Below are 22,390 nucleotides of genomic sequence, written 5' to 3'. Positions count from 1 at the left end.
TGGTAAAGGCGATGGACTGCTAATCCATTGTGCTCTGCATTCAAGGGTTCGAATCCCATCCTCATCGAGCAACCAAAAAAATATGACTTTTCTTATGGCACTGTAAGATTTTGACTTACGCAAACATTGGTAAGATGGCCGACTGCCACCGCAAGGGCACAGAACTTGGTATCTGAGTGGTGAAGGCGATGAACTACATGTGTAGATTGGAAAACCAACCTCTTCGCAAATGTTTTTTTTATTTCTTCTCTTGCATGGCCCCACATGAATATAGAATCCCTGCACACTCCTAGAGCGACTGATAAGATTCAGGTATTGAAGAAAAGCTTTACCAAGGGCAACCTCAATGATGGGATTTGAACCGACACCTCCACACACTTAATCAAGCACTTTAGACCACTCAGCCTGACAACACATTTGTTAACCTCTTGGGGCTAGGTGGGACGCTAGCGTGCCACCTGTGGTGCACTCCATCAACAGCAGGTGCATTTCAAGAGCGGCAAATTTGAATCCAAATAAATGTCAAAATTCAAATTTTTCAAAAATACAACTATGTTACACCATTTGAAAGATAAACATCTCCTTAATCTAACCACGTTTTACGATTTCAAAAAGGTTTTACGGCGAAAGCATAAATTTAGAGTATGTTAGGACAGTACATTTACAAGAGTTGTGTGTAATGTTTTGTCAAGTCAAAGACAGGGTCACCAAAACCATAAAACCAGCTAAAATGATACACTAACCTTTTACAATCTCCATCAGATGACACTCCTAGGACATTATGTTAGACAATGCATGCATTTTTAGTTCTATCAAGTTCATATTTATATACAAAAACAGCGTTTTACTATGGCATTGATGTTGAGGAAATCGTTTCCTCCAATAACCGGCAGTCAAGTCAGCGTCACAAATTAAATAATTAAAATTAGAAAACATTGGTAAAATATTATATTGTCATTTAAAGAATTATAGATTTACATCTTTTGAACGCAATCAACTTGCCAGATTTAAAAATAACCTTACTGGGAAATCACACTTTGCAATAATCTGAGCACTGTGCCCAGAAAAATACGCGTTGCGATACAGACTAGACGTCATGTTGGGGAGATCTAAAATCGAAAATACTATGTAAATAATCCATTACCTTTGATTCTCTTCATCAGATGTCACTTCCAGGTATCACAGGTCCATAACGAATGTAGTTTTGTTCAAAAAAGCTCATCATTTATGTCCAAAAATCTCCGTCTCGTTAGCACATGATGTAAGCCAGCCGGACTTCTCGTCATGAACGAGGGGAAAAAATATATTTCCGTTCGTTCAAACATGTCAAACGTTGTATAGCATAAATCATTAGGGCCTTTTTTAACCAGAACATGAATAATATTCAAGGTGGACGAATGCATAGCCTTTTATAACGTAATGGAACAAGGGTACCCAACATGAAGTAGCGCGCCAGGTGTCTAATGGGACATCACCGTTCCATGGCTCTTGTTCGGTCAGATCTCCCTCCAGAAGACTCAAAACACTTTGTAAAGGCTGGTGACATCTAGTGGAAGCAATAGGAAGTGCCAAAATATTCCTAAACCCCTGTGTTTTTCAATGGGATAGGTTTAAAGTCAATACAACACATCAGGTATCCACTTCCTGTCAGAAAATGTCTCAGGGTTTTGCCTGCCAAATGAGTTCTGTTATACTCACAGACACCATTCAAACAGTTTTGGAAACTTTAGAGTGTTTTCTATCCATATATAATAAGTATATGCATATTCTAGTTACTGGGTAGGATTAGTAACCAGATTAAATCGGGTACATTTTTTTTATCCAGACGTGCAAATGCTGCCCCCTAGACCCAACAGGTTAAATGTCTCGATGGGATGGACACATGGCCCTGCCGTTGCAATGCCTAACTTTCATCGATTTCAATCATGGGTTTACATACAGCAACTACAGTTTGTGGTGGAAAATACCACATGAGTACAAATGGATGAGGTGGCCGAGTGGTTAAGGCGATGGACTGCTAATCCATTGTGCTCTGCATGCATGGGTTCGAATCCCATCCTCATCGAGCAACCAAAAAAATATGACTTTTTTATGGCACTGTAAGATTTTGACTTACGCAAACATTGGTAAGATGGCCGACTGCCACCGCAAGAGCACAGAACTTGGTATCTGAGTGGTGAAGGCGATGAACTACATGTGTAGATTGGAAAACCAACCTCTTCGCAAATGTTTTTTTTATTTCTTCTCTTGCATGGCCCCACATGAATATAGAATCCCTGCACACTCCTAGAGCGACTGATAAGATTCAGGTATTGAAGAAAAGCTTTACCAAGGGCAACCTCAATGATGGGATTTGAACCGACACCTCCACACACTTAATCAAGCACTTTAGACCACTCAGCCTGACAACACATTTGTTAAATGTCTCGATGGGATGGACACATGGCCCTGCCGTTGCAATGCCTAACTTTCATCGATTTCAATCATGGGTTTACATACAGCAACTACAGTTTGTGGTGGAAAATACCACGTGTGTACAAACGGATGAGGTGGCCGAGTGGTTAAGGCGATGGACTGCTAATCCATTGTGCCCTGCATTCATGGGTTCGAATCCCATCCTCATCGAGCAACCAAAAAAATATGACTTTTCTTATGGCACTGTAAGATTTTGACTTACGCAAACATTGGTAAGATGGCCGACTGCCACCGCAAGAGCACAGAACTTGGTATCTGAGTGGTGAAGGCGATGAACTACATGTGTAGATTGGAAAACCAACCTCTTCGCAAATGTTTTTTTATTTCTTCTCTTGCATGGCCCCACATGAATATAGAATCCCTGCACACTCCTAGAGCGACTGATAAGATTCAGGTATTGAAGAATAGCTTTACCAAGGGCAACCTCAACGGTGGGATTTGAACCGACACCTCCACACACTTAATCAAGCACTTTAGACCACTCAGCCTGACAACACATTTGTTAAATGTCTCGATGGGATGGACACATGGCCCTGCCGTTGCAATGCCTAACTTTCATCGATTTCAATCATGGGTTTACATACAGAAACTACAGTTTGTGGTGGAAAATACCACGTGTGTACAAACGGATGAGGTGGCCGAGTGGTTAAGGCGATGGACTGCTAATCCATTGTGCCCTGCATTCATGTGTTTGAATCCCATCCTCATCGAGCAACCAAAAAAATAAGACCTTTTTTATGGCACTGTAAGATTTTGACTTACGCAAACATTGGTAAGATGGCCGACTGCCACCGCAAGAGCACAGAACTTGGTATCTGAGTGGTGAAGGCGATGAACTACATGTGTAGATTGGAAAACCAACCTCTTCGCAAATGTTTTTTTTTATTTCTTCTCTTGCATGGCCCCACATGGATATAGAATCCCTGCACACTCCTAGAGCGACTGATAAGATTCAGGTATTGAAGAAAAGCTTTACCAAGGGCAACCTCAATGATGGGATTTGAACCGACACCTCCACACACTTAATCAAGCACTTTAGACCACTCAGCCTGACAACACATTTGTTAAATGTCTCGATGGGATCGACACATGGCCCTGCCGTTGCAATGCCTAACTTTCATCGATTTCAATCATGGGTTTACATACAGCAACTACAGTTTGTGGTGGAAAATATCACGTGTGTACAAACGGATGAGGTGGCCGAGTGGTTAAGGCGATGGACTGCTAATCCATTGTGCCCTGCATTCATGTGTTTGAATCCCATCCTCATCGAGCAACCAAAAAAATAAGACCTTTTTATGGCACTGTAAGATTTTGACTTACGCAAACATTGGTAAGATGGCCGACTGCCACCGCAAGAGCACAGAACTTGGTATCTGAGTGGTGAAGGCGATGAACTACATGTGTAGATTGGAAAACCAACCTCTTCGCAAATGTTTTTATTTCTTCTCTTGCATGGCCCCACATGAATATAGAATCCCTGCACACTCCTAGAGCGACTGATAAGATTCAGGTATTGAAGAATAGCTTTACCAAGGGCAACCTCAACGGTGGGATTTGAACCGACACCTCCACACACTTAATCAAGCACTTTAGACCACTCAGCCTGACAACACATTTGTTAAATGTCTCGATGGGATGGACACATGGCCCTGCCGTTGCAATGCCTAACTTTCATCGATTTCAATCATGGGTTTACATACAGCAACTACAGTTTGTGGTGGAAAATACCACATGTGTACAAACGGATGAGGTGGCCGAGTGGTTAAGGCGATGGACTGCTAATCCATTGTGCTCTGCATGCATGGGTTCGAATCCCATCCTCATCGAGCAACCAAAAAAATATGACCTTTTTTATGGCACTGTAAGATTTTGACTTACGCAAACATTGGTAAGATGGCCGACTGCCACCGCAAGAGCACAGAACTTGGTATCTGAGTGGTGAAGGCGATGAACTACATGTGTAGATTGGAAAACCAACCTCTTCGCAAATGTTTTTTTATTTCTTCTCTTGCATGGCCCCACATGAATATAGAATCCCTGCACACTCCTAGAGCGACTGATAAGATTCAGGTATTGAAGAAAAGCTTTACCAAGGGCAACCTCAATGATGGGATTTGAACCGACACCTCCACACACTTAATCAAGCACTTTAGACCACTCAGCCTGACAACACATTTGTTAAATGTCTCGATGGGATCGACACATGGCCCTGCCGTTGCAATGCCTAACTTTCATCGATTTCAATCATGGGTTTACATACAGCAACTACAGTTTGTGGTGGAAAATACCACATGTGTACAAACGGATGAGGTGGCCGAGTGGTTAAGGCGATGGACTGCTAATCCATTGTGCTCTGCATGCATGGGTTCGAATCCCATCCTCATCGAGCAACCAAAAAAATATGACTTTTTTTATGGCACTGTAAGATTTTGACTTACGCAAACATTGGTAAGATGGCCGACTGCCACCGCAAGGGCACAGAACTTGGTATCTGAGTGGTGAAGGCGATGAACTACATGTGTAGATTGGAAAACCAACCTCTTCGCAAATGTTTTTTTTATTTCTTCTCTTGCATGGCCCCACATGAATATAGAATCCCTGCACACTCCTAGAGCGACTGATAAGATTCAGGTATTGAAGAAAAGCTTTACCAAGGGCAACCTCAATGATGGGATTTGAACCGACACCTCCACACACTTAATCAAGCACTTTAGACCACTCAGCCTGACAACACATTTGTTAAATGTCTCGATGGGATCGACACATGGCCCTGCCGTTGCAATGCCTAACTTTCATCGATTTCAATCATGGGTTTACATACAGAAACTACAGTTTGTGGTGGAAAATATCACGTGTGTACAAACGGATGAGGTGGCCGAGTGGTTAAGGCGATGGACTGCTAATCCATTGTGCCCTGCATTCATGTGTTTGAATCCCATCCTCATCGAGCAACCAAAAAAATAAGACCTTTTTTATGGCACTGTAAGATTTTGACTTACGCAAACATTGGTAAGATGGCCGACTGCCACCGCAAGAGCACAGAACTTGGTATCTGAGTGGTGAAGGCGATGAACTACATGTGTAGATTGGAAAACCAACCTCTTCGCAAATGTTTTTTTATTTCTTCTCTTGCATGGCCCCACATGAATATAGAATCCCTGCACACTCCTAGAGCGACTGATAAGATTCAGGTATTGAAGAATAGCTTTACCAAGGGCAACCTCAACGATGGGATTTGAACCAACACCTCCACACACTTAATCAAGCACTTTAGACCACTCAGCCTGACAACACATTTGTTAAATGTCTCGATGGGATCGACACATGGCCCTGCCGTTGCAATGCCTAACTTTCATCGATTTCAATCATGGGTTTACATACAGCAACTACAGTTTGTGGTGGAAAATACCACATGTGTACAAACGGATGAGGTGGCCGAGTGGTTAAGGCGATGGACTGCTAATCCATTGTGCTCTGCATGCATGGGTTCGAATCCCATCCTCATCGAGCAACCAAAAAAATATGACTTTTTTATGGCACTGTAAGATTTTGACTTACGCAAACATTGGTAAGATGGCCGACTGCCACCGCAAGAGCACAGAACTTGGTATCTGAGTGGTGAAGGCGATGAACTACATGTGTAGATTGGAAAACCAACCTCTTCGCAAATGTTTTTTTTATTTCTTCTCTTGCATGGCCCCACATGAATATAGAATCCCTGCACACTCCTAGAGCGACTGATAAGATTCAGGTATTGAAGAAAAGCTTTACCAAGGGCAACCTCAATGATGGGATTTGAACCGACACCTCCACACACTTAATCAAGCACTTTAGACCACTCAGCCTGACAACACATTTGTTAAATGTCTCGATGGGATCGACACATGGCCCTGCCGTTGCAATGCCTAACTTTCATCGATTTCAATCATGGGTTTACATACAGAAACTACAGTTTGTGGTGGAAAATATCACGTGTGTACAAACGGATGAGGTGGCCGAGTGGTTAAGGCGATGGACTGCTAATCCATTGTGCCCTGCATTCATGTGTTTGAATCCCATCCTCATCGAGCAACCAAAAAAATAAGACCTTTTTTATGGCACTGTAAGATTTTGACTTACGCAAACATTGGTAAGATGGCCGACTGCCACCGCAAGAGCACAGAACTTGGTATCTGAGTGGTGAAGGCGATGAACTACATGTGTAGATTGGAAAACCAACCTCTTCGCAAATGTTTTTTTTTATTTCTTCTCTTGCATGGCCCCACATGAATATAGAATCCCTGCACACTCCTAGAGCGACTGATAAGATTCAGGTATTGAAGAAAAGCTTTACCAAGGGCAACCTCAATGATGGGATTTGAACCGACACCTCCACACACTTAATCAAGCACTTTAGACCACTCAGCCTGACAACACATTTGTTAAATGTCTCGATGGGATCGACACATGGCCCTGCCGTTGCAATGCCTAACTTTCATCGATTTCAATCATGGGTTTACATACAGCAACTACAGTTTGTGGTGGAAAATACCACATGTGTACAAACGGATGAGGTGGCCGAGTGGTTAAGGCGATGGACTGCTAATCCATTGTGCTCTGCATGCATGGGTTTGAATCCCATCCTCATCGAGCAACCAAAAAAATATGACTTTTTTATGGCACTGTAAGATTTTGACTTACGCAAACATTGGTAAGATGGCCGACTGCCACCGCAAGAGCACAGAACTTGGTATCTGAGTGGTGAAGGCGATGAACTACATGTGTAGATTGGAAAACCAACCTCTTCGCAAATGTTTTTTTTATTTCTTCTCTTGCATGGCCCCACATGAATATAGAATCCCTGCACACTCCTAGAGCGACTGATAAGATTCAGGTATTGAAGAAAAGCTTTACCAAGGGCAACCTCAATGATGGGATTTGAACCGACACCTCCACACACTTAATCAAGCACTTTAGACCACTCAGCCTGACAACACATTTGTTAAATGTCTCGATGGGATCGACACATGGCCCTGCCGTTGCAATGCCTAACTTTCATCGATTTCAATCATGGGTTTACATACAGCAACTACAGTTTGTGGTGGAAAATACCACATGTGTACAAATGGATGAGGTGGCCGAGTGGTTAAGGCGATGGACTGCTAATCCATTGTGCCCTGCATTCATGTGTTTGAATCCCATCCTCATCGAGCAACCAAAAAAATATGACTTTTTTATGGCACTGTAAGATTTTGACTTACGCAAACATTGGTAAGATGGCCGACTGCCACCGCAAGAGCACAGAACTTGGTATCTGAGTGGTGAAGGCGATGAACTACATGTGTAGATTGGAAAACCAACCTCTTCGCAAATGTTTTTTTTATTTCTTCTCTTGCATGGCCCCACATGAATATAGAATCCCTGCACACTCCTAGAGCGACTGATAAGATTCAGGTATTGAAGAAAAGCTTTACCAAGGGCAACCTCAATGATGGGATTTGAACCGACACCTCCACACACTTAATCAAGCACTTTAGACCACTCAGCCTGACAACACATTTGTTAAATGTCTCGATGGGATCGACACATGGCCCTGCCGTTGCAATGCCTAACTTTCATCGATTTCAATCATGGGTTTACATACAGCAACTACAGTTTGTGGTGGAAAATACCACATGTGTACAAACGGATGAGGTGGCCGAGTGGTTAAGGCGATGGACTGCTAATCCATTGTGCCCTGCATTCATGTGTTCGAATCCCATCCTCATCGAGCAACCAAAAAAATATGACATTTTTTATGGCACTGTAAGATTTTGACTTACGCAAACATTGGTAAGATGGCCGACTGCCACCGCAAGAGCACAGAACTTGGTATCTGAGTGGTGAAGGCGATGAACTACATGTGTAGATTGGAAAACCAACCTCTTCGCAAATGTTTTTTTATTTCTTCTCTTGCATGGCCCCACATGAATATAGAATCCCTGCACACTCCTAGAGCGACTGATAAGATTCAGGTATTGAAGAAAAGCTTTACCAAGGGCAACCTCAACGATGGGATTTGAACCGACACCTCCACACACTTAATCAAGCACTTTAGACCACTCAGCCTGACAACACATTTGTTAAATGTCTCGATGGGATCGACACATGGCCCTGCCGTTGCAATGCCTAACTTTCATCGATTTCAATCATGGGTTTACATACAGCAACTACAGTTTGTGGTGGAAAATACCACATGTGTACAAACGGATGAGGTGGCCGAGTGGTTAAGGCGATGGACTGCTAATCCATTGTGCCCTGCATTCATGTGTTCGAATCCCATCCTCATCGAGCAACCAAAAAAATATGACCTTTTTTATGGCACTGTAAGATTTTGACTTACGCAAACATTGGTAAGATGGCCGACTGCCACCGCAAGAGCACAGAACTTGGTATCTGAGTGGTGAAGGCGATGAACTACATGTGTAGATTGGAAAACCAACCTCTTCGCAAATGTTTTTTTATTTCTTCTCTTGCATGGCCCCACATGAATATAGAATCCCTGCACACTCCTAGAGCGACTGATAAGATTCAGGTATTGAAGAAAGCTTTACCAAGGGCAACCTCAATGATGGGATTTGAACCAACACCTCCACACACTTAATCAAGCACTTTAGACCACTCAGCCTGACAACACATTTGTTAAATGTCTCGATGGGATCGACACATGGCCCTGCCGTTGCAATGCCTAACTTTCATCGATTTCAATCATGGGTTTACATACAGCAACTACAGTTTGTGGTGGAAAATACCACATGTGTACAAACGGATGAGGTGGCCGAGTGGTTAAGGCGATGGACTGCTAATCCATTGTGCCCTGCATTCATGTGTTCGAATCCCATCCTCATCGAGCAACCAAAAAAATATGACCTTTTTTATGGCACTGTAAGATTTTGACTTACGCAAACATTGGTAAGATGGCCGACTGCCACCGCAAGGGCACAGAACTTGGTATCTGAGTGGTGAAGGCGATGAACTACATGTGTAGATTGGAAAACCAACCTCTTCGCAAATGTTTTTTTATTTCTTCTCTTGCATGGCCCCACATGAATATAGAATCCCTGCACACTCCTAGAGCGACTGATAAGATTCAGGTATTGAAGAAAGCTTTACCAAGGGCAACCTCAACGATGGGATTTGAACCAACACCTCCACACACTTAATCAAGCACTTTAGACCACTCAGCCTGACAACACATTTGTTAAATGTCTCGATGGGATCGACACATGGCCCTGCCGTTGCAATGCCTAACTTTCATCGATTTCAATCATGGGTTTACATACAGCAACTACAGTTTGTGGTGGAAAATACCACATGTGTACAAACGGATGAGGTGGCCGAGTGGTTAAGGCGATGGACTGCTAATCCATTGTGCCCTGCATTCATGTGTTTGAATCCCATCCTCATCGAGCAACCAAAAAAATAAGACCTTTTTTATGGCACTGTAAGATTTTGACTTACGCAAACATTGGTAAGATGGCCGACTGCCACCGCAAGAGCACAGAACTTGGTATCTGAGTGGTGAAGGCGATGAACTACATGTGTAGATTGGAAAACCAACCTCTTCGCAAATGTTTTTTTATTTCTTCTCTTGCATGGCCCCACATGAATATAGAATCCCTGCACACTCCTAGAGCGACTGATAAGATTCAGGTATTGAAGAAAAGCTTTACCAAGGGCAACCTCAATGATGGGATTTGAACCGACACCTCCACACACTTAATCAAGCACTTTAGACCACTCAGCCTGACAACACATTTGTTAAATGTCTCGATGGGATCGACACATGGCCCTGCCGTTGCAATGCCTAACTTTCATCGATTTCAATCATGGGTTTACATACAGCAACTACAGTTTGTGGTGGAAAATACCACGTGTGTACAAACGGATGAGGTGGCCGAGTGGTTAAGGCGATGGACTGCTAATCCATTGTGCCCTGCATTCATGTGTTCGAATCCCATCCTCATCGAGCAACCAAAAAAATAAGACCTTTTTTATGGCACTGTAAGATTTTGACTTACGCAAACATTGGTAAGATGGCCGACTGCCACCGCAAGAGCACAGAACTTGGTATCTGAGTGGTGAAGGCGATGAACTACATGTGTAGATTGGAAAACCAACCTCTTCGCAAATGTTTTTTTATTTCTTCTCTTGCATGGCCCCACATGAATATAGAATCCCTGCACACTCCTAGAGCGACTGATAAGATTCAGGTATTGAAGAATAGCTTTACCAAGGGCAACCTCAACGGTGGGATTTGAACCGACACCTCCACACACTTAATCAAGCACTTTAGACCACTCAGCCTGACAACACATTTGTTAAATGTCTCGATGGGATCGACACATGGCCCTGCCGTTGCAATGCCTAACTTTCATCGTTTTCAATCATGGGTTTACATACAGCAACTACAGTTTGTGGTGGAAAATACCACGTGTGTACCAACGGATGAGGTGGCCGAGTGGTTAAGGCGATGGACTGCTAATCCATTGTGCCCTGCATGCATGTGTTTGAATCCCATCCTCATCGAGCAACCAAAAAAATAAGACCTTTTTTATGGCACTGTAAGATTTTGACTTACGCAAACATTGGTAAGATGGCCGACTGCCACCGCAAGAGCACAGAACTTGGTATCTGAGTGGTGAAGGCGATGAACTACATGTGTAGATTGGAAAACCAACCTCTTCGCAAATGTTTTTTTTTATTTCTTCTCTTGCATGGCCCCACATGAATATAGAATCCCTGCACACTCCTAGAGCGACTGATAAGATTCAGGTATTGAAGAATAGCTTTACCAAGGGCAACCTCAACGGTGGGATTTGAACCAACACCTCCACACACTTAATCAAGCACTTTAGACCACTCAGCCTGACAACACATTTGTTAAATGTCTCGATGGGATGGACACATGGCCCTGCCGTTGCAATGCCTAACTTTCATTGATTTCAATCATGGGTTTACATACAGCAACTACAGTTTGTGGTTGAAAATGCCACATGTGTACAAACGGATGAGGTGGCCGAGTGGTTAAGGCGATGGACTGCTAATCCATTGTGCTCTGCATGCATGGGTTTGAATCCCATCCTCATCGAGCAACCAAAAAAATAAGACCTTTTTTATGGCACTGTAAGATTTTGACTTACGCAAACATTGGTAAGATGGCCGACTGCCACCGCAAGAGCACAGAACTTGGTATCTGAGTGGTGAAGGCGATGAACTACATGTGTAGATTGGAAAACCAACCTCTTCGCAAATGTTTTTTTTATTTCTTCTCTTGCATGGCCCCACATGAATATAGAATCCCTGCACACTCCTAGAGCGACTGATAAGATTCAGGTATTGAAGAAAAGCTTTACCAAGGGCAACCTCAATGATGGGATTTGAACCGACACCTCCACACACTTAATCAAGCACTTTAGACCACTCAGCCTGACAACACATTTGTTAAATGTCTCGATGGGATCGACACATGGCCCTGCCGTTGCAATGCCTAACTTTCATCGTTTTCAATCATGGGTTTACATACAGCAACTACAGTTTGTGGTGGAAAATACCACATGTGTACCAACGGATGAGGTGGCCGAGTGGTTAAGGCGATGGACTGCTAATCCATTGTGCTCTGCATTCATGTGTTTGAATCCCATCCTCATCGAGCAACCAAAAAAATAAGACCTTTTTTATGGCACTGTAAGATTTTGACTTACGCAAACATTGGTAAGATGGCCGACTGCCACCGCAAGAGCACAGAACTTGGTATCTGAGTGGTGAAGGCGATGAACTACATGTGTAGATTGGAAAACCAACCTCTTCGCAAATGTTTTTTTATTTCTTCTCTTGCATGGCCCCACATGAATATAGAATCCCTGCACACTCCTAGAGCGACTGATAAGATTCAGGTATTGAAGAATAGCTTTACCAAGGCCAACCTCAACGGTGGGATTTGAACCAACACCTCCACACACTTAATCAAGCACTTTAGACCACTCAGCCTGACAACACATTTGTTAAATGTCTCGATGGGATGGACACATGGCCCTGCCGTTGCAATGCCTAACTTTCATTGATTTCAATCATGGGTTTACATACAGCAACTACAGTTTGTGGGTGAAAATGCCACATGTGTACAAACGGATGAGGTGGCCGAGTGGTTAAGGCGATGGACTGCTAATCCATTGTGCTCTGCATGCATGGGTTCGAATCCCATCCTCATCGAGCAACCAAAAAAATATTACTTTTTTTATGGCACTGTAAGATTTTGACTTACGCAAACATTGGTAAGATAGCCGACTGCCACCGCAAGAGCACAGAACTTGGTATCTGAGTGGTGAAGGCGATGAACTACATGTGTAGATTGGAAAACCAACCTCTTCGCAAATGTTTTTTTTATTTCTTCTCTTGCATGGCCCCACATGAATATAGAATCCCTGCACACTCCTAGAGCGACTGATAAGATTCAGGTATTGAAGAATAGCTTTACCAAGGCCAACCTCAACGGTGGGATTTGAACCAACACCTCCACACACTTAATCAAGCACTTTAGACCACTCAGCCTGACAACACATTTGTTAAATGTCTCGATGGGATCGACACATTGCCCTGCCGTTGCAATGCCTAACTTTCATCGATTTAAATCATGGGTTTACATACAGAAACTACAGTTTGTGGTGGAAAATATCATGTGTGTACAAACGGATGAGGTGGCCGAGTGGTTAAGGCGATGGACTGCTAATCCATTGTGCTCTGCATGCATGGGTTTGAATCCCATCCTCATCGAGCAACCAAAAAAATAATACTTTTTTTATGGCACTGTAAGATTTTGACTTACGCAAACATTGGTAAGATGGCCGACTGCCACCGCAAGAGCACAGAACTTGGTATCTGAGTGGTGAAGGCGATGAACTACATGTGTAGATTGGAAAACCAACCTCTTCGCAAATGTTTTTTTTTATTTCTTCTCTTGCATGGCCCCACATGAATATAGAATCCCTGCACACTCCGAGAGCGACTGATAAGATTCAGGTATTGAAGAATAGCTTTACCAAGGACAACCTCAACGGTGGGATTTGAACCAACACCTCCACACACTTAATCAAGCACTTTAGACCACTCAGCCTGACAACACATTTGTTAAATGTCTCGATGGGATCGACACATGGCCCTGCCGTTGCAATGCCTAACTTTCATCGTTTTCAATCATGGGTTTACATACAGCAACTACAGTTTGTGGTGGAAAATACCACGTGTCTACCAACGGATGAGGTGGCCGAGTGGTTAAGGCGATGGACTGCTAATCCATTGTGCTCTGCATGCATGGGTTCGAAACCCATCCTCATCGAGCACCCCAAAAAATAAGACAATTTTTTATGGCACTGTAAGAATTTGACTTACGCAAACATTGGTAAGATAGCCGACTGCCACCGCAAGAGCACAGAACTTGGTATCTGAGTGGTGAAGGCGATGAACTACATGTGTAGATTGGAAAACCAACCTCTTCGCAAATGTTTTTTTTATTTCTTCTCTTGCATGGCCCCACATGAATATAGAATCCCTGCACACTCCGAGAGCGACTGATAAGATTCAGGTATTGAAGAATAGCTTTACCAAGGGCAACCTCAACGGTGGGATTTGAACCAACACCTCCACACACTTAACCTTTTAGGGCTAGGGGGCAGCATTGACACGGCTGGATAAAAAACATACCCGATTTAATCTGGTTACCACTCCTACTCAGTAACTAGAATATGCAGATACTTATTACATATGGATAGAAAACACCCTAAATTTTCTAAAACTGTTTGAATGGTGTCTGTGAGTATAACAGAACTCAAATGGCAGGTCAAAACCTGAGAGATTCCTTTACAGGAAGTGGCCTGTCTGACCATTTCTGGAACTTCTTTGCCATCTCTATCATTTACTAAGGATCTCTGCTCTAACGTGACACTTCCCACGTCTTCCATAGGCTCTCATAGCCCGGGAAAAAGAGAATGTCGTCATTCCAGCCCCAGGCTGAAACACATTATCGCCTTTCTCAAGTGGCCCATCAAGAGACACTAGCTTATGCGCGTGACCCCGACCGCCCCCGCCTTTGGGATTTTTTCCTCTGTTTGCCGAAAAGGAGATTCCCTGTCGGAATTTTATCGCTTTCTCTACGAGAAAAATGACGTAAAAATTGATTTTAAACAGCGGTTGACATGCTTCGACGTACGGCAATGGAATACTTTGAATTTTATTGTCAGGAATTGCGCCAAGCGCGACACTTCTTTACTATTTCGGATAGTGTCTGGAACGCATACGAACAAAACGCCGCTATTCGGATATAACGATGGATTATTTTGGACCAAACCAACATTTGTTATTGAAGTAGACGTCCTGGGTGTGCATTCTGACGAAGACAACAAAAGGTAATGACATTTTTATAATAGTAAATATGATTATGGTGAGTGCTAAACTTGCCGGGTGTCTAAATAGCGAGCCCGTGATGCCTGGGCTATGTACTTAGAATATTGCAAAATGTGCTTTCACCAAAAAGCTATTTTAAAATCGGACATATCGAGTGCATAGAGGAGGTCTGTATCTATAATTCTTAAAATAATTGTTATGCTTTTTGTGAACGTTTATCGTGAGTAATTTAGTAAAATGTTAGCGAATTCCCCGTAAGTTTGCGGGGGGTATGCTAGTTCTGAACGTCACATGCTAATGTAAAAAGCTGGTTTTTGATATAAATATGAACTTGATTGAACAAAACATGCATGTATTGTATAACATAATGTCCTAGGGTTGTCATCTGATGAAGATCATCAAAGGTGAGTGCTGCATTTAGCTGTCTTCTGGGTTTTGGTGACATTATATGCTGGCTTGAAAAATGGGTGTCTGATTATTTCTGGCTTGGTACTCTGCTGACATAATCTAATGTTTTGCTTTCGTTGTAAAGCCTTTTTGAAATCGGACAGTGTGGTTAGATTAACGAGAGTCTTATCTTTAAATGGCTGTAAAATAGTCATATGTTTGAGAAATTGAAGTAATAGGATTTTGAAGATTTTGAAAATCGCGCCACAGGCTGGCAGTGGATGTTACGTAGGTGGGACGAATTCGTCCCGCCGGTCCCATAGAGGTTAATCAAGCACTTTAGACCACTCAGCCTGACAACACATTTGTTAAATGTCTCGATGGGATCGACACATGGTCCTGCCGTTGCAATGCCTAACTTTCATCTTTTTCAATCATGGGTTTACATACAGCAACTACAGTTTGTGGTGGAAAATACCACGTGTCTACCAACGGATGAGGTGGCCGAGTGGTTAAGGCGATGGACTACTAATCCATTGTGCTCTGCATGCATGGGTTCGAATCCCATCCTCATCGAGCAACCAAAAAAATAAGACATTTTTTTATGGCACTGTAAGATTTTGACTTACGCAAACATTGGTAAGATAGCCGACTGCCACCGCAAGAGCACAGAACTTGGTATCTGAGTGGTGAAGGCGATGAACTACATGTGTAGATTGGAAAACCAACCTCTTCGCAAATGTTTTTTTCATTTCTTCTCTTGCATGGCCCCACATGAATATAGAATCCCTGCACACTCCGAGAGCGACTGATAAGATTCAGGTATTGAAGAATAGCTTTACCAAGGACAACCTCAACGGTGGGATTTGAACCAACACCTCCACACACTTAATCAAGCACTTTAGACCACTCAGCCTGACAACACATTTGTTAAATGTCTCGATGGGATGGACACATGGCCCTGCCGTTGCAATGCCTAACTTTCAAGGATTTCAATCATGGGTTTACATACAGCAACTACAGTTTGTGTGTGAAAATGCCACATGTGTACAAACGGATGAGGTGGCCGAGTGGTTAAGGCGATGGACTGCAAATCCATTGTGCTCTGCATGCATGGGTTTGAATCCCATCCTCATCGAGCAACCAAAAAAATAAGACCTTTTTTTATGGCACTGTAAGATTTTGACTTACGCAAACATTGGTAAGATGGCCGACTGCCACCGCAAGAGCCCAGAACTTGGTATCTGAGTGGTGAAGGCGATGAACTACATGTGTAGATTGGAAAACCAACCTCTTCGCAAATGTTTTTTTTATTTCTTCTCTTGCATGGCCCCACATGAATATAGAATCCCTGCACACTCCTAGAGCAACTGATAAGATTCAGGTATTGAAGAATAGCTTTACCAAGGGCAACCTCAATGATGGGATTTGAATCGACACCTCCACACACTTAATCAAGCACTTTAGACCACTCAGCCTGACAACACATTTGTTAAATGTCTCGATGGGATCGACACATGGCCCTGCCGTTGCAATGCCTAACTTTCATCGTTTTCAATCATGGGTTTACATACAGCAACTACAGTTTGTGGTGGAAAATACCATGTGTGTACCAACGGATGAGGTGGCCGAGTGGTTAAGGCGATGGACTGCTAATCCATTGTGCTCTGCATGCATGGGTTCGAATCCCATCCTCATCGAGCAACCAAAAAAATATGACTTTTTTTATGGCACTGAAAGATTTTGACTTACGCAAACATTGGTAAGATGGCCGACTGCCACCGCAAGAGCACAGAACTTGGTATCTGAGTGGTGAAGGCGATGAACAACATGTGTAGATTGGAAAACCAACCTCTTCGCAATTTTTTTTTTAATTTCTTCTCTTGCATGGCCCCACATGAATATAGAATCCCTGCACACTCCTAGAGCAACTGATAAGATTCAGGTATTGAAGAATAGCTTTACCAAGGGCAACCTCAATGATGGGATTTGAATCGACACCTCCACACACTTAATCAAGCACTTTAGACCACTCAGCCTGACAACACATTTGTTAAATGTCTCGATGGGATGGACACATGGCCCTGCCGTTGCAATGCCTAACTTTCATTGATTTCAATCATGGGTTTACATACAGCAACTACAGTTTGTGGTGGAAAATACCATATGAGTACAAATGGATGAGGTGGCCGAGTGGTTAAGGCGATGGACTGCTAATCCATTGTGCTCTGCATGCATGGGTTCGAATCCCATCCTCATCGAGCAACCAAAAAAATATGACTTTTCTTATGGCACTGTAAGATTTTGACTTACGCAAACATTGGTAAGATGGCCGACTGCCACCGCAAGGGCACAGAACTTGGTATCTGAGTGGTGAAGGCGATGAACTACATGTGTAGATTGGAAAACCAACCTCTTCGCAAATGTTTTTTTTATTTCTTCTCTTGCATGGCCCCACATGAATATAGAATCCCTGCACACTCCTAGAGCGACTGATAAGATTCAGGTATTAAAGAAAAGCTTTACCAAGGGCAACCTCAATGATGGGATTTGAACCGACACCTCCACACACTTAATCAAGCACTTTAGACCACTCAGCCTGACAACACATTTGTTAAATGTCTCGATGGGATGGACACATGGTCCTGCCGTTGCAATGCCTAACTTTCATCGATTTCAATCATGTGTTTACATACAGAAACTACAGTTTGTGGTGGAAAATATCACGTGTGTACAAACGGATGAGGTGGCCGAGTGGTTAAGGCGATGGACTGCTAATCCATTGTGCCCTGCATTCATGTGTTTGAATCCCATCCTCATCGAGCAACCAAAAAAATATAACTTTTTTATGGCACTGTAAGATTTTGACTTACGCAAACATTGGTAAGATGGCCGACTGCCACCGCAAGAGCACAGAACTTGGTATCTGAGTGGCGAAGGCGATGAACTACATGTGTAGATTGGAAAACCAACCTCTTCGCAAATGTTTTTTTTATTTCTTCTCTTGCATGGCCCCACATGGATATAGAATCCCTGCACACTCCTAGAGCGACTGATAAGATTCAGGTATTGAAGAAAAGCTTTACCAAGGGCAACCTCAATGATGGGATTTGAACCGACACCTCCACACACTTAATCAAGCACTTTAGACCACTCAGCCTGACAACACATTTGTTACATGTCTCGATGGGATCGACACATGGCCCTGCCGTTGCAATGCCTAACTTTCAAGGATTTCAATCATGGGTTTACATACAGCAACTACAGTTTGTGTGTGAAAATGCCACATGTGTACAAACGGATGAGGTGGCCGAGTGGTTAAGGCGATGGACTGCAAATCCATTGTGCTCTGCATGCATGGGTTTGAATCCCATCCTCATCGAGCAACCAAAAAAATAAGACCTTTTTTTATGGCACTGTAAGATTTTGACTTACGCAAACATTGGTAAGATGGCCGACTGCCACCGCAAGAGCCCAGAACTTGGTATCTGAGTGGTGAAGGCGATGAACTACATGTGTAGATTGGAAAACCAACCTCTTCGCAAATGTTTTTTTTATTTCTTCTCTTGCATGGCCCCATATGAATATAGAATCCCTGCACACTCCTAGAGCGACTGATAAGATTCAGGTATTGAAGAAAAGCTTTACCAAGGGCAACCTCAATGATGGGATTTGAACCAACACCTCCACACACTTAATCAAGCACTTTAGACCACTCAGCCTGACAACACATTTGTTAAATGTCTCGATGGGATCGACACATGGCCCTGCCGTTGCAATGCCTAACTTTCATCGATTTAAATCATGGGTTTACATACAGAAACTACAGTTTGTGGTGGAAAATATCACGTGTGTACAAATGGATGAGGTGGCCGAGTGGTTAAGGCGATGGACTGCTAATCCTTTGTGTTCTGCATGCATGGGTTCGAATCCCATCCTCATCGAGCAACCAAAAAAATATGACTTTTTTTATGGCACTGTAAGATTTTGACTTACGCAAACATTGGTAAGATGGCCGACTGCCACCGCAAGAGCACAGAACTTGGTTTCTGAGTGGTGAAGGCGATGAACTACATGTGTAGATTGGAAAACCAACCTCTTCGCAAATGTTTTTTTTATTTCTTCTCTTGCATGGCCCCACATGAATATAGAATCCCTGCACACTCCTAGAGCGACTGATAAGATTCAGGTATTGAAGAATAGCTTTACCAAGGGCAACCTCAACGGTGGGATTTGAACCAACACCTCCACACACTTAATCAAGCACTTTATACCACTCAGCCTGACAACACATTTGTTAAATGTCTCGATGGGATCGACACATGGCCCTGCCGTTGCAATGCCTAACTTTCATCGTTTTCAATCATGGGTTTACATACAGCAACTACAGTTTGTGGTGGAAAATACCACGTGTGTACCAACGGATGAGGTGGCCGAGTGGTTAAGGCGATGGACTGCTAATCCATTGTGCTCTGCATGCATGGGTTCGAATCCCATCCTCATCGAGCAACCAAAAAAATATGACTTTTTTATGGCACTGAAAGATTTTGACTTACGCAAACATTGGTAAGATGGCCGACTGCCACCGCAAGAGCACAGAACTTGGTATCTGAGTGGTGAAGGCGATGAACAACATGTGTAGATTGGAAAACCAACCTCTTCGCAATTTTTTTTAAAATTTCTTCTCTTGCATGGCCCCACATGAATATAGAATCCCTGCACACTCCTAGAGCAACTGATAAGATTCAGGTATTGAAGAATAGCTTTACCAAGGGCAACCTCAATGATGGGATTTGAATCGACACCTCCACACACTTAATCAAGCACTTTAGACCACTCAGCCTGACAACACATTTGTTAAATGTCTCGATGGGATGGACACATGGCCCTGCCGTTGCAATGCCTAACTTTCATCGATTTCAATCATGGGTTTACATACAGCAACTACAGTTTGTGGTGGAAAATACCATAAGAGTACAAATGGATGAGGTGGCCGAGTGGTTAAGGCGATGGACTGCTAATCCATTGTGCTCTGCATGCATGGGTTCGAATCCCATCCTCATCGAGCAACCAAAAAAATATGACTTTTCTTATGGCACTGTAAGATTTTGACTTACGCAAACATTGGTAAGATGGCCGACTGCCACCGCAAGGGCACAGAACTTGGTATCTGAGTGGTGAAGGCGATGAACTACATGTGTAGATTGGAAAACCAACCTCTTCGCAAATGTTTTTTTTATTTCTTCTCTTGCATGGCCCCACATGAATATAGAATCCCTGCACACTCCTAGAGCGACTGATAAGATTCAGGTATTGAAGAAAAGCTTTACCAAGGGCAACCTCAATGATGGGATTTGAACCGACACCTCCACACACTTAATCAAGCACTTTAGACCACTCAGCCTGACAACACATTTGTTAAATGTCTCGATGGGATGGACACATGGTCCTGCCGTTGCAATGCCTAACTTTCATCGATTTCAATCATGTGTTTACATACAGCAACTACAGTTTGTGGTGGAAAATATCACGTGTGTACAAACGGATGAGGTGGCCGAGTGGTTAAGGCGATGGACTGCTAATCCATTGTGCCCTGCATTCATGTGTTTGAATCCCATCCTCATCGAGCAACCAAAAAAATATAACTTTTTTATGGCACTGTAAGATTTTGACTTACGCAAACATTGGTAAGATGGCCGACTGCCACCGCAAGAGCACAGAACTTGGTATCTGAGTGGCGAAGGCGATGAACTACATGTGTAGATTGGAAAACCAACCTCTTCGCAAATGTTTTTTTTATTTCTTCTCTTGCATGGCCCCACATGGATATAGAATCCCTGCACACTCCTAGAGCGACTGATAAGATTCAGGTATTGAAGAAAAGCTTTACCAAGGGCAACCTCAATGATGGGATTTGAACCGACACCTCCACACACTTAATCAAGCACTTTAGACCACTCAGCCTGACAACACATTTGTTAAATGTCTCGATGGGATCGACACATGGCCCTGCCGTTGCAATGCCTAACTTTCATTGTTTTCAATCATGGGTTTACATACAGCAACTACAGTTTGTGGTGGAAAATACCACATGTGTACCAATGGATGAGGTGGCCGAGTGGTTAAGGCGATGGACTGCTAATCCATTGTGCTCTACATGCATGGGTTCGAATCCCATCCTCATTGAGCAACCAAAAAAATATGACTTTTTTTATGGCACTGTAAGATTTTGACTTACACAAACATTGGTAAGATGGCCGACTGCCACCGCAAGAGCACAGAACTTGGTATCTGAGTGGTGAAGGCGATGAACTACATGTGTAGATTGGAAAACCAACCTCTTCGCAAATGTTTTTTTTATTTCTTCTCTTGCATGGCCCCACATGAATATAGAATCCCTGCACACTCCGAGAGCGACTGATAAGATTCAGGTATTGAAGAATAGCTTTACCAAGGGCAACCTCAATGGTGGGATTTGAACCAACACCTCCACACACTTAATCAAGCACTTTAGACCACTCAGCCTGACAACACATTTGTTAAATGTCTCGATGGGATCGACACATGGCCCTGCCGTTGCAATGCCTAACTTTCATCGTTTTCAATCATGGGTTTACATACAGCAACTACAGTTTGTGGTGGAAAATACCACGTGTCTACCAACGGATGAGGTGGCCGAGTGGTTAAGGCGATGGACTGCTAATCCATTGTGCTCTGCATGCATGGGTTCGAAACCCATCCTTATCGAGCAACCCAAAAAATAAGACCTTTTTTATGGCACTGTAAGATTTTGACTTACGCAAACATTGGTAAGATAGCCGACTGCCACCGCAAGAGCACAGAACTTGGTATCTGAGTGGTGAAGGCGATGAACTACATGTGTAGATTGGAAAACCAACCTCTTCGCAAATGTTTTTTTTATTTCTTCTCTTGCATGGCCCCACATGAATATAGAATCCCTGCACACTCCGAGAGCGACTGATAAGATTCAGGTATTGAAGAATAGCTTTACCAAGGGCAACCTCAACGGTGGGATTTGAACCAACACCTCCACACACTTAATCAAGCACTTTAGACCACTCAGCCTGACAACACATTTGTTAAATGT

General features: G+C 43.2%; 20 non-coding genes across 20 annotated transcripts; all 20 read left to right on the top strand.

Annotated features, from left to right (window-relative positions):
* The first annotated feature begins 1,983 nt into the window (after positions 1-1,983).
* On the top strand, positions 1,984-2,065 carry trnas-gcu (transfer RNA serine (anticodon GCU)). Its single transcript has one exon. It is a non-coding gene; the product is annotated as a tRNA-Ser (tRNA).
* A 478-nt stretch (positions 2,066-2,543) lies between these two features.
* trnas-gcu (transfer RNA serine (anticodon GCU)) lies at positions 2,544-2,625 on the top strand. Its single transcript has one exon. It is a non-coding gene; the product is annotated as a tRNA-Ser (tRNA).
* A 1,597-nt stretch (positions 2,626-4,222) lies between these two features.
* Positions 4,223-4,304, top strand: trnas-gcu (transfer RNA serine (anticodon GCU)). Its single transcript has one exon. It is a non-coding gene; the product is annotated as a tRNA-Ser (tRNA).
* A 478-nt stretch (positions 4,305-4,782) lies between these two features.
* On the top strand, positions 4,783-4,864 carry trnas-gcu (transfer RNA serine (anticodon GCU)). Its single transcript has one exon. It is a non-coding gene; the product is annotated as a tRNA-Ser (tRNA).
* A 1,039-nt stretch (positions 4,865-5,903) lies between these two features.
* trnas-gcu (transfer RNA serine (anticodon GCU)) lies at positions 5,904-5,985 on the top strand. Its single transcript has one exon. It is a non-coding gene; the product is annotated as a tRNA-Ser (tRNA).
* A 1,040-nt stretch (positions 5,986-7,025) lies between these two features.
* Positions 7,026-7,107, top strand: trnas-gcu (transfer RNA serine (anticodon GCU)). The gene has a single exon. It is a non-coding gene; the product is annotated as a tRNA-Ser (tRNA).
* Positions 7,108-11,505: 4,398 nt separating this feature from the next.
* trnas-gcu (transfer RNA serine (anticodon GCU)) lies at positions 11,506-11,587 on the top strand. Its single transcript has one exon. It is a non-coding gene; the product is annotated as a tRNA-Ser (tRNA).
* Positions 11,588-12,626: 1,039 nt separating this feature from the next.
* trnas-gcu (transfer RNA serine (anticodon GCU)) lies at positions 12,627-12,708 on the top strand. The gene has a single exon. It is a non-coding gene; the product is annotated as a tRNA-Ser (tRNA).
* Positions 12,709-13,187: 479 nt separating this feature from the next.
* trnas-gcu (transfer RNA serine (anticodon GCU)) lies at positions 13,188-13,269 on the top strand. Its single transcript has one exon. It is a non-coding gene; the product is annotated as a tRNA-Ser (tRNA).
* Positions 13,270-13,749: 480 nt separating this feature from the next.
* On the top strand, positions 13,750-13,831 carry trnas-gcu (transfer RNA serine (anticodon GCU)). Its single transcript has one exon. It is a non-coding gene; the product is annotated as a tRNA-Ser (tRNA).
* Positions 13,832-15,776: 1,945 nt separating this feature from the next.
* On the top strand, positions 15,777-15,858 carry trnas-acu (transfer RNA serine (anticodon ACU)). Its single transcript has one exon. It is a non-coding gene; the product is annotated as a tRNA-Ser (tRNA).
* A 480-nt stretch (positions 15,859-16,338) lies between these two features.
* On the top strand, positions 16,339-16,420 carry trnac-gca (transfer RNA cysteine (anticodon GCA)). The gene has a single exon. It is a non-coding gene; the product is annotated as a tRNA-Cys (tRNA).
* A 480-nt stretch (positions 16,421-16,900) lies between these two features.
* On the top strand, positions 16,901-16,982 carry trnas-gcu (transfer RNA serine (anticodon GCU)). Its single transcript has one exon. It is a non-coding gene; the product is annotated as a tRNA-Ser (tRNA).
* A 479-nt stretch (positions 16,983-17,461) lies between these two features.
* On the top strand, positions 17,462-17,543 carry trnas-gcu (transfer RNA serine (anticodon GCU)). Its single transcript has one exon. It is a non-coding gene; the product is annotated as a tRNA-Ser (tRNA).
* A 1,039-nt stretch (positions 17,544-18,582) lies between these two features.
* On the top strand, positions 18,583-18,664 carry trnac-gca (transfer RNA cysteine (anticodon GCA)). The gene has a single exon. It is a non-coding gene; the product is annotated as a tRNA-Cys (tRNA).
* Positions 18,665-19,144: 480 nt separating this feature from the next.
* Positions 19,145-19,226, top strand: trnas-gcu (transfer RNA serine (anticodon GCU)). Its single transcript has one exon. It is a non-coding gene; the product is annotated as a tRNA-Ser (tRNA).
* A 479-nt stretch (positions 19,227-19,705) lies between these two features.
* Positions 19,706-19,787, top strand: trnas-gcu (transfer RNA serine (anticodon GCU)). The gene has a single exon. It is a non-coding gene; the product is annotated as a tRNA-Ser (tRNA).
* A 478-nt stretch (positions 19,788-20,265) lies between these two features.
* On the top strand, positions 20,266-20,347 carry trnas-gcu (transfer RNA serine (anticodon GCU)). The gene has a single exon. It is a non-coding gene; the product is annotated as a tRNA-Ser (tRNA).
* A 1,039-nt stretch (positions 20,348-21,386) lies between these two features.
* On the top strand, positions 21,387-21,468 carry trnas-gcu (transfer RNA serine (anticodon GCU)). The gene has a single exon. It is a non-coding gene; the product is annotated as a tRNA-Ser (tRNA).
* A 479-nt stretch (positions 21,469-21,947) lies between these two features.
* Positions 21,948-22,029, top strand: trnas-gcu (transfer RNA serine (anticodon GCU)). Its single transcript has one exon. It is a non-coding gene; the product is annotated as a tRNA-Ser (tRNA).
* The last annotated feature ends 361 nt before the right edge of the window (positions 22,030-22,390 follow it).

Source organism: Salmo salar, unplaced genomic scaffold, assembly GCF_905237065.1.
Source record: "Salmo salar unplaced genomic scaffold, Ssal_v3.1, whole genome shotgun sequence".
Lineage (NCBI taxonomy): Eukaryota > Metazoa > Chordata > Actinopteri > Salmoniformes > Salmonidae > Salmo > Salmo salar.
This window is presented reverse-complemented; position numbering and strand designations above follow the sequence as displayed.